Below are 12,804 nucleotides of genomic sequence, written 5' to 3' on the forward strand. Positions count from 1 at the left end.
CCCCATGCAATATGGCTGATTTGGAAGTCACCTATACAACACAACCAGCACAATGTCCCCCATGCAATATGGCTGACTTGGAAGTCACCTATACAAGACAACCAGCACAATGTCCCCCATGCAATATGGCTGACTTGGAAGTCACCTATAGAAAATGGCCACCAGCACAATGTCCCCCATGCAATATGGCTGACTTGGAAGTCACCTATACAACATGGCAACCAGCACAATGTCCCCCAAGCAATATGGCTGACTTGGAAGTCACCTATACAACATGGCAACCAGCACAATGTCCCCCAAGCAATATGGCTGACTTGGAAGTCACCTATAGAACATGGCAACCAGCACAATGTCCCCCAAGCAATATGGCTGACTTAAAAGTCACCTATACAAGACAACCAGCACAATTTCCCCCATGCAATATGGCTGACTTGGAAGTCACCTATAGGACATGGCAACCAGCACAATGTCCCCCATGCAATATGGCTGACTTGTAAGTCACCTATACAACATGGCAACCAGCACAATGTCCCCCATGCAATATGGCTGACTTGGAAGTCACCTATAGAACATGGCCACCAGCACAATGTCCCCCAAGCAATATGGCTGACTTGGAAGTCACCTATACAACATGGCCACCAGCACAATGTCCCCCATGCAACACGGCTGACTTGGAAGTCACCTATACAAGACAAGCAGCACAATGTCCCCCATGCAATATGGCAGACTTGGAAGTCACCTATACAACACAACCAGCACAATGTCCCCCAAGCAATATGGCTCACTTGGAAGTCACCTATACAACATGGCAACCAGCACAATGTCCCCCATGCAATATGGCTGACTTGGAAGTCACCTATACAACATGGCAACCAGCACAATGTCCCCCAAGCAATATGGCTGACTTGGAAGTCACCTATAGAACATGGCCACCAGCACAATGTCCCCCATGCAATATGGCTGACTTGGAAGTCACCTATACAAGACAACCAGCACAATGTCCCCCATGCAATATGGCTGACTTGGAAGTCACCTATAGAACATGGCCACCAGCACAATGTCCCCCAAGCAATATGGCTGACTTGGAAGTCACCTATACAACATGGCAACCAGCACAATGTCCCCCAAGCAATATGGCTGACTTGGAAGTCACCTATAGAACATGGCCACCAGCACAATGTCCCCCAAGCAATATGGCTGACTTGGAAGTCACCTATACAAGACAACCAGCACAATGTCCCCCATGCAATATGGCTGAATTGGAAGTCACCTATAGGACATGGCAACCAGCACAATGTCCCCCAAGCAATATGGCTGACTTGGAAGTCACCTATACAAGACAACCAGCACAATGTCCCCCATGCAATATGGCTGACTTGGAAGTCACCTATAGGACATGGCAACCAGCACAATGTCCCCCATGCAATATGGCTGACTTGGAAGTCACCTATACATACAACCAGCACAATGTCCCCCATGCAATATGGCTGACTTGGAAGTCACCTATACAATACAACCAGCACAATGTCCCCCATGCAATATGGCTGACTTGGAAGTCACCTAAATAAAATGGCAACCAGCACAATGTCCCCCAAGCAATATGGCTGACTTGGAAGTCACCTATACAATACAACCAGCACAATGTCCCCCATGCAATATGGCTGACTTGGAAGTCACCTATACAACACAACCAGCACAATGTCCCCCATGCAATATGGCTGACTTGGAAGTCACCTAAACAACACAACCAGCACAATGTCCCCCATGCAATATGGCTGACTTGGAAGTCACCTATAGAACATGGCCACCAGCACAATGTCCCCCATGCAATATGGCTCACTTGGAAGTCACCTATACAATACAACCAGCACAATGTCCCCCATGCAATATGGCTGACTTGGAAGTCACCTTTACAATACAACCAGCACAATGTCCCCCATGCAATATGGTTGACTTGGAAGTCACCTATACAACACAACCAGCACAATGTCCCCCATGCAATATGGCTGACTTGGAAGTCACCTATACAACACAACCAGCACAATGTCCCCCATGCAATATGGCTCACTTGAAAGTCACCTATACAACATGGCAACCAGCACAATGTCCCCCATGCAATATGGCTGACTTGGAAGTCACCTATACAACATAGCAACCAGCACAATGTCCCCCATGAAATATGGCTGACTTGGAAGTCACCTATACAACATGGCAACCAGCACAATTTCCCCCATGTAATATGGCTGACTTGGAAGTCACCTACACAAGACAACCAGCACAATGTCCTCCAAGCAATATGGCTGACTTGGAAGTCACCTATACAAGACAACCAGCACAATGTCCCCCATGCAATATGGCTGACTTGGAAGTCACCTATAGAAGACAACCAGCACAATGTCCTCCAAGCAATCAGACTGACTTGGAAGTCACCTATACAAGACAACCAGCACAATGTCCCCCATGCAACACGGCTGACTTGGAAGTCACCTATACAAGACAACCAGCACAATGTCCCCCATGCAATATGGCTCACTTGGAAGTCACCTATACAATACAACCAGCACAATGTCCCCCATGCAATATGGCTGACTTGGAAGTCACCTTTACAATACAACCAGCACAATGCCCCCCATGCAACACGGCTGACTTGGAAGTCACCTATACAAGACAAGCAGCACAATGTCCCCCATGCAATATGGCAGACTTGGAAGTCACCTATACAACACAACCAGCACAATGTCCCCCAAGCAATATGGCTCACTTGGAAGTCACCTATACAACATGGCAACCAGCACAATGTCCCCCATGCAATATGGCTGACTTGGAAGTCACCTATACAACATGGCAACCAGCACAATGTCCCCCAAGCAATATGGCTGACTTGGAAGTCACCTATAGAACATGGCCACCAGCACAATGTCCCCCATGCAATATGGCTGACTTGGAAGTCACCTATACAAGACAACCAGCACAATGTCCCCCATGCAATATGGCTGACTTGGAAGTCACCTATAGAACATGGCCACCAGCACAATGTCCCCCAAGCAATATGGCTGACTTGGAAGTCACCTATACAACATGGCAACCAGCACAATGTCCCCCAAGCAATATGGCTGACTTGGAAGTCACCTATAGAACATGGCCACCAGCACAATGTCCCCCAAGCAATATGGCTGACTTGGAAGTCACCTATACAAGACAACCAGCACAATGTCCCCCATGCAATATGGCTGAATTGGAAGTCACCTATAGGACATGGCAACCAGCACAATGTCCCCCAAGCAATATGGCTGACTTGGAAGTCACCTATACAAGACAACCAGCACAATGTCCCCCATGCAATATGGCTGACTTGGAAGTCACCTATAGGACATGGCAACCAGCACAATGTCCCCCATGCAATATGGCTGACTTGGAAGTCACCTATACATACAACCAGCACAATGTCCCCCATGCAATATGGCTGACTTGGAAGTCACCTATACAATACAACCAGCACAATGTCCCCCATGCAATATGGCTGACTTGGAAGTCACCTAAATAAAATGGCAACCAGCACAATGTCCCCCAAGCAATATGGCTGACTTGGAAGTCACCTATACAATACAACCAGCACAATGTCCCCCATGCAATATGGCTGACTTGGAAGTCACCTATACAACACAACCAGCACAATGTCCCCCATGCAATATGGCTGACTTGGAAGTCACCTAAACAACACAACCAGCACAATGTCCCCCATGCAATATGGCTGACTTGGAAGTCACCTATAGAACATGGCCACCAGCACAATGTCCCCCATGCAATATGGCTCACTTGGAAGTCACCTATACAATACAACCAGCACAATGTCCCCCATGCAATATGGCTGACTTGGAAGTCACCTTTACAATACAACCAGCACAATGTCCCCCATGCAATATGGTTGACTTGGAAGTCACCTATACAACACAACCAGCACAATGTCCCCCATGCAATATGGCTGACTTGGAAGTCACCTATACAACACAACCAGCACAATGTCCCCCATGCAATATGGCTCACTTGAAAGTCACCTATACAACATGGCAACCAGCACAATGTCCCCCATGCAATATGGCTGACTTGGAAGTCACCTATACAACATAGCAACCAGCACAATGTCCCCCATGAAATATGGCTGACTTGGAAGTCACCTATACAACATGGCAACCAGCACAATTTCCCCCATGTAATATGGCTGACTTGGAAGTCACCTACACAAGACAACCAGCACAATGTCCTCCAAGCAATATGGCTGACTTGGAAGTCACCTATACAAGACAACCAGCACAATGTCCCCCATGCAATATGGCTGACTTGGAAGTCACCTATAGAAGACAACCAGCACAATGTCCTCCAAGCAATAAGACTGACTTGGAAGTCACCTATACAAGACAACCAGCACAATGTCCCCCATGCAACACGGCTGACTTGGAAGTCACCTATACAAGACAACCAGCACAATGTCCCCCATGCAATATGGCTCACTTGGAAGTCACCTATACAATACAACCAGCACAATGTCCCCCATGCAATATGGCTGACTTGGAAGTCACCTTTACAATACAACCAGCACAATGTCCCCCATGCAATATGGTTGACTTGGAAGTCACCTATACAACACAACCAGCACAATGTCCCCCATGCAATATGGCAGACTTGGAAGTCACCTATACAACACAACCAGCACAATGTCCCCCAAGCAATATGGCTCACTTGGAAGTCACCTATACAACATGGCAACCAGCACAATGTCCCCCATGCAATATGGCTGACTTGGAAGTCACCTATACAACATGGCAACCAGCACAATGTCCCCCAAGCAATATGGCTGACTTGGAAGTCACCTATAGAACATGGCCACCAGCACAATGTCCCCCATGCAATATGGCTGACTTGGAAGTCACCTATACAAGACAACCAGCACAATGTCCCCCATGCAATATGGCTGACTTGGAAGTCACCTATAGAACATGGCCACCAGCACAATGTCCCCCAAGCAATATGGCTGACTTGGAAGTCACCTATACAACATGGCAACCAGCACAATGTCCCCCAAGCAATATGGCTGACTTGGAAATCACCTATAGAACATGGCCACCAGCACAATGTCCCCCAAGCAATATGGCTGACTTGGAAGTCACCTATACAAGACAACCAGCACAATGTCCCCCATGCAATATGGCTGAATTGGAAGTCACCTATAGGACATGGCAACCAGCACAATGTCCCCCAAGCAATATGGCTGACTTGGAAGTCACCTATACAAGACAACCAGCACAATGTCCCCCATGCAATATGGCTGACTTGGAAGTCACCTATAGGACATGGCAACCAGCACAATGTCCCCCATGCAATATGGCTGACTTGGAAGTTACCTATACATACAACCAGCACAATGTCCCCCATGCAATATGGCTGACTTGGAAGTCACCTATACAATACAACCAGCACAATGTCCCCCATGCAATATGGCTGACTTGGAAGTCACCTATACAACACAACCAGCACAATGTCCCCCATGCAATATGGCTGACTTGGAAGTCACCTAAACAACACAACCAGCACAATGTCCCCCATGCAATATGGCTGACTTGGAAGTCACCTATAGAACATGGCCACCAGCACAATGTCCCCCATGCAATATGGCTCACTTGGAAGTCACCTATACAATACAACCAGCACAATGTCCCCCATGCAATATGGCTGACTTGGAAGTCACCTTTACAATACAACCAGCACAATGTCCCTCATGCAATATGGTTGACTTGTAAGTCACCTATACAACACAACCAGCACAATGTCCCCCATGCAATATGGCTGACTTGGAAGTCACCTATACAACACAACTAGCACAATGTCCCCCATGCAATATGGCTCACTTGAAAGTCACCTATACAACATGGCAACCAGCACAATGTCCCCCATGCAATATGGCTGACTTGGAAGTCACCTATACAACATAGCAACCAGCACAATGTCCCCCATGAAATATGGCTGACTTGGAAGTCACCTATACAACATGGCAACCAGCACAATTTCCCCCATGTAATATGGCTGACTTGGAAGTCACCTACACAAGACAACCAGCACAATGTCCTCCAAGCAATATGGCTGACTTGGAAGTCACCTATACAAGACAACCAGCACAATGTCCCCCATGCAATATGGCTGACTTGGAAGTCACCTATAGAAGACAACCAGCACAATGTCCTCCAAGCAATAAGACTGACTTGGAAGTCACCTATACAAGACAACCAGCACAATGTCCCCCATGCAACACGGCTGACTTGGAAGTCACCTATACAAGACAACCAGCACAATGTCCCCCATGCAATATGGCTCACTTGGAAGTCACCTATACAATACAACCAGCACAATGTCCCCCATGCAATATGGCTGACTTGGAAGTCACCTTTACAATACAACCAGCACAATGTCCCCCATGCAATATGGTTGACTTGGAAGTCACCTATACAACACAACCAGCACAATGTCCCCCATGCAATATGGCTCACTTGAAAGTCACCTATACAACATGGCAACCAGCACAATGTCCCCCATGCAATATGGCTGACTTGGAAGTCACCTATAGAACATAGCAACCAGCACAATGTCCCCCATGAAATATGGCTGACTTGGAAGTCACCTATACAACATGGCAACCAGCACAATTTCCCCCATGTAATATGGCTGACTTGGAAGTCACCTACACAAGACAACCAGCACAATGTCCTCCAAGCAATATGGCTGACTTGGAAGTCACCTATACAAGACAACCAGCACAATGTCCCCCATGCAATATGGCTGACTTGGAAGTCACCTATAGAAGACAACCAGCACAATGTCCTCCAAGCAATAAGACTGACTTGGAAGTCACCTATACAAGACAACCAGCACAATGTCCCCCATGCAACACGGCTGACTTGGAAGTCACCTATACAAGACAACCAGCACAATGTCCCCCATGCAATATGGCTGACTTGAAAGTCACCTATACAACACAACCAGCACAATGTCCCCCAAGCAATATGGCTCACTTGGAAGTCACCTATACAACATGGCAACCAGCACAATGTCCCCCATTCAATATGCCTGACTTGGAAGTCACCTATACAACATGGCAACCAGCACAATGTCCCCCATGCAATATGGCTGACTTGGAAGTCACCTATACAAGACAACCAGCACAATGTCCCCCATGCAATATGGCTGACTTGGAAGTCACCTATACAACATGGCAACCAGCACAATGTCCCCCATGCAATATGGCTGACTTGGAAGTCACCTTTACAATACAACCAGCACAATGTCCCCCAAGCAATATGGCTGACTTGGAAGTCACCTATAGAACATGGCCACCAGCACAATGTCCCCCATGCAATATGGCTGACTTGGAAGTCACCTATAGAACATGGCCACCAGCACAATGTCCCACATGCAATATGGCTGACTTGGAAGTCACCTATAGGACAATGCAACCAGCACAATGTCCCCCATGCAATATGGCTGACTTGGAAGTCACCTATAGAACATGGCCACCAGCACAATGTCCCCCATGCAATATGGCTGACTTGGACGTCACCTATACAACATGGCAACCTGCACAATGTCCCCCATGCATGCAATATGGCTGACTTGGAAGTCACCTATACCATACAACCAGCACAATGTCCCCCAAGCAATATGGCTGACTTGGAAGTCACCTATACAAGACAACCAGCACAATGTCCCCCATGCAATATGGCTGACTTGGAAGTCACCTATACGACATGGCCACCAGCACAATGTCCCCCATGCAATATGGCTGACTTGGAAGTCACCTATACAATACAACCAGCACAATGTCCCCCATGCAATATGGCTGACTTGGAAGTCACCTATACAATACAACCAGCACAATGTCCCCCATACAATATGGCTGATTTGGAAGTCACCTATACAACACAACCAGCACAATGTCCCCCATGCAATATGGCTGACTTGGAAGTCACCTATACAAGACAACCAGCACAATGTCCCCCATGCAATATGGCTGACTTGGAAGTCACCTATACAACATGGCAACCAGCACAATGTCCCCCATGCAATATGGCTGACTTGGAAGTCACCTATACAATACAACCAGCACAATGTCCCCCAAGCAATATGGCTGACTTGGAAGTCACCTATAGAACATGGCCACCAGCACAATGTCCCCCATGCAATATGGCTGACTTGGAAGTCACCTATAGAACATGGCCACCAGCACAATGTCCCACATGCAATATGGCTGACTTGGAAGTCACCTATAGGACAATGCAACCAGCACAATGTCCCCCATGCAATATGGCTGACTTGGAAGTCACCTATAGAACATGGCCACCAGCACAATGTCCCCCATGCAATATGGCTGACTTGGACGTCACCTATACAACATGGCAACCAGCACAATGTCCCCCATGCATGCATAATGGCTGACTTGGAAGTCACCTATACCATACAACCAGCACAATGTCCCCCAAGCAATATGGCTGACTTGGAAGTCACCTATACAAGACAACCAGCACAATGTCCCCCATGCAATATGGCTGACTTGGAAGTCACCTATACGACATGGCCACCAGCACAATGTCCCCCATGCAATATGGCTGACTTGGAAGTCACCTATACAATACAACCAGCACAATGTCCCCCATGCAATATGGCTGACTTGGAAGTCACCTATACAACACAACCAGCACAATGTCCCCCATGCAATATGGCTGACTTGGAAGTCACCTATACAAGACAACCAGCACAATGTCCCCCATGCAATATGGCTGACTTGGAAGTCACCTATACAACATGGCAACCAGCACAATGTCCCCCATGCAATATGGCTGACTTGGAAGTCACCTATACAATACAACCAGCACAATGTCCCCCAAGCAATATGGCTGACTTGGAAGTCACCTATAGAACATGGCCACCAGCACAATGTCCCCCATGCAATATGGCTGACTTGGAAGTCACCTATAGAACATGGCCACCAGCACAATGTCCCACATGCAATATGGCTGACTTGGAAGTCACCTATAGGACAATGCAACCAGCACAATGTCCCCCATGCAATATGGCTGACTTGGAAGTCACCTATAGAACATGGCCACCAGCACAATGTCCCCCATGCAATATGGCTGACTTGGACGTCACCTATACAACATGGCAACCAGCACAATGTCCCCCATGCATGCATAATGGCTGACTTGGAAGTCACCTATACCATACAACCAGCACAATGTCCCCCAAGCAATATGGCTGACTTGGAAGTCACCTATACAAGACAACCAGCACAATGTCCCCCATGCAATATGGCTGACTTGGAAGTCACCTATACGACATGGCCACCAGCACAATGTCCCCCATGCAATATGGCTGACTTGGAAGTCACCTATACAATACAACCAGCACAATGTCCCCCATGCAATATGGCTGACTTGGAAGTCACCTATACAATACAACCAGCACAATGTCCCCCATACAATATGGCTGATTTGGAAGTCACCTATACAACACAACCAGCACAATGTCCCCCATGCAATATGGCTGACTTGGAAGTCACCTATACAAGACAACCAGCACAATGTCCCAAATGCAATATGGCTGACTTGGAAGTCACCTATAGAACATGGCCACCAGCACAATGTCCCCCATGCAATATGGCTGACTTGGAAGTCACCTATATAACACAACCAGCACAATGTCCCCCAAGCAATATGGCTCACTTGGAAGTCACCTATACAACATGGCAACCAGCACAATGTCCCCCATGCAATATGCCTGACTTGGAAGTCACCTATACAACATGGCAACCAGCACAATGTCCCCCATGCAATATGGCTGACTTGGAAGTCACCTATACAAGACAACCAGCACAATGTCCCCCATGCAATATGGCTGACGTGGAAGTCACCTATACAACATGGCAACCAGCACAATGTCCCCCATGCAATATGGCTGACTTGGAAGTCACCTATACAATACAACCAGCACAATGTCCCCCAAGCAATATGGCTGACTTGGAAGTCACCTATAGAACATGGCCACCAGCACAATGTCTCCCATGCAATATGGCTGACTTGGAAGTCACCTATACAAGACAACCAGCACAATGTCCCCCATGCAATATGGCTGACTTTGAAGTCACCTATAGAACATGGCCACCAGCACAATGTCCCCCATGCAATATGGCTGACTTGGAAGTCACCTATAGGACAATGCAACCAGCACAATGTCCCCCATGCAATATGGCTGACTTGGAAGTCACCTATAGAACATGGCCACCAGCACAATGTCCCCCAAGCAATATGGCTCACTTGGAAGTCACCTATACAATACAACCAGCACAATGTCCCCCATGCAATATGGCTGACTTGGAAGTCACCTATACAATACAACCAGCACAATGTCCCAAATGCAATATGGCTGACTTGGAAGTCACCTATAGAACATGGCCACCAGCACAATGTCCCCCATGCAATATGGCTGACTTGGAAGTCACCTATACAACATGGCAACCAGCACAATGTCCCCCATGCAATATGGCTGACTTGGAAGTCACCTATAAAATACAACCAGCACAATTTCCCCCAAGCAATATGGCTGACTTGGAAGTCACCTATACAAGACAACCAGCACAATGTCCCCCATGCAATATGGCTGACTTGGAAGTCACCTATACGACATGGCCACCAGCACAATGTCCCCCATGCAATATGGCTGACTTGGAAGTCACCTATACAATACAACCAGCACAATGTCCCCCATGCAATATGGCTGACTTGGAAGTCACCTATAGAACATGGCCACCAGCACAATGTCCCACATGCAATATGGCTGACTTGGAAGTCACCTATAGGACAATGCAACCAGCACAATGTCCCCCATGCAATATGGCTGACTTGGAAGTCACCTATAGAACATGGCCACCAGCACAATGTCCCCCATGCAATATGGCTGACTTGGACGTCACCTATACAACATGGCAACCAGCACAATGTCCCCCATGCATGCATAATGGCTGACTTGGAAGTTACCTATACCATACAACCAGCACAATGTCCCCCAAGCAATATGTCTGACTTGGAAGTCACCTATACAAGACAACCAGCACAATGTCCCCCATGCAATATGGCTGACTTGGAAGTCACCTATACGACATGGCCACCAGCACAATGTCCCCCATGCAATATGGCTGACTTGGAAGTCACCTATACAATACAACCAGCACAATGTCCCCCAAGCAATATGGCTGACTTGGAAGTCACCTATACAAGACAACCAGCACAATGTCCCCCATGCAATATGGCTCACTTGGAAGTCACCTATAGGACATGGCCACCAGCACAATGTCCCCCATGCAATATGGCTGACTTGGAAGTCACCTATACAATACAACCAGCACAATGTCCCCCATGCAATATGGCTGATTTGGAAGTCACCTATACAACACAACCAGCACAATGTCCCCCATGCAATATGGCTGACTTGGAAGTCACCAATACAAGACAACCAGCACAATGTCCCCCATGCAATATGGCTGACTTGGAAGTCACCTATAGAAAATGGCCACCAGCACAATGTCCCCCATGCAATATGGCTGACTTGGAAGTCACCTATACAACATGGCAACCAGCACAATGTCCCCCAAGCAATATGGCTGACTTGGAAGTCACCTATACAACATGGCAACCAGCACAATGTCCCCCAAGCAATATGGCTGACTTGGAAGTCACCTATAGAACATGGCAACCAGCACAATGTCCCCCAAGCAATATGGCTGACTTAAAAGTCACCTATACAAGACAACCAGCACAATTTCCCCCATGCAATATGGCTGACTTGGAAGTCACCTATAGGACACGGCAACCAGCACAATGTCCCCCATGCAATATGGCTGACTTGGAAGTCACCTATACAACACAACCAGCACAATGTCCCCCAAGCAATATGGCTCACTTGGAAGTCACCTATACAACATGGCAACCAGCACAATGTCCCCCATGCAATATGGCTGACTTGGAAGTCACCTATACAAGACAACCAGCACAATGTCCCCCATGCAATATGGCTGACTTGGAAGTCACCTATACAACACAACCAGCACAATGTCCCCCAAGCAATATGGCTCACTTGGAAGTCACCTATAGAACATGGCCACCAGCACAATGTCCCCCATGCAATATGGCTGACTTGGAAGTCACCTATACAAGACAACCAGCACAATGTCCCCCATGCAATATGGCTGACTTGGAAGTCACCTATAGAACATGGCCACCAGCACAATGTCCCCCAAGCAATATGGCTGACTTGGAAGTCACCTATACAACATGGCAACCAGCACAATGTCCCCCAATCAATATGGCTGACTTGGAAGTCACCTATAGAACATGGCCACCAGCACAATGTCCCCCAAGCAATTTGGCTGACTTGGAAGTCACCTATAGAACATGGCAACCAGCACAATGTCCCCCAAGCAATATGGCTGACTTGGAAGTCACCTATACAAGACAACCAGCACAATGTCCCCCATGCAATATGGCTGACTTGGAAGTCACCTATAGGACATGGCAACCAGCACAATGTCCCCCATGCAATATGGCTGACTTGGAAGTCACCTATACATACAACCAGCACAATGTCCCCCATGCAATATGGCTGACTTGGAAGTCACCTATACAACACAACCAGCACAATGTCCCCCATGCAATATGGCTGACTTGGAAGTCACCTATACAAGACAACCAGCACAATGTCCCAAAT

Source organism: Petromyzon marinus, unplaced genomic scaffold (genome assembly GCF_048934315.1).
Source record: "Petromyzon marinus isolate PM22_M1 ecotype Great Lakes invasive population unplaced genomic scaffold, UKy_Petmar_22M1.pri1.0 PM_G_Scaffold_1, whole genome shotgun sequence".
Taxonomy (NCBI): Eukaryota; Metazoa; Chordata; class Hyperoartia; order Petromyzontiformes; family Petromyzontidae; genus Petromyzon; species Petromyzon marinus.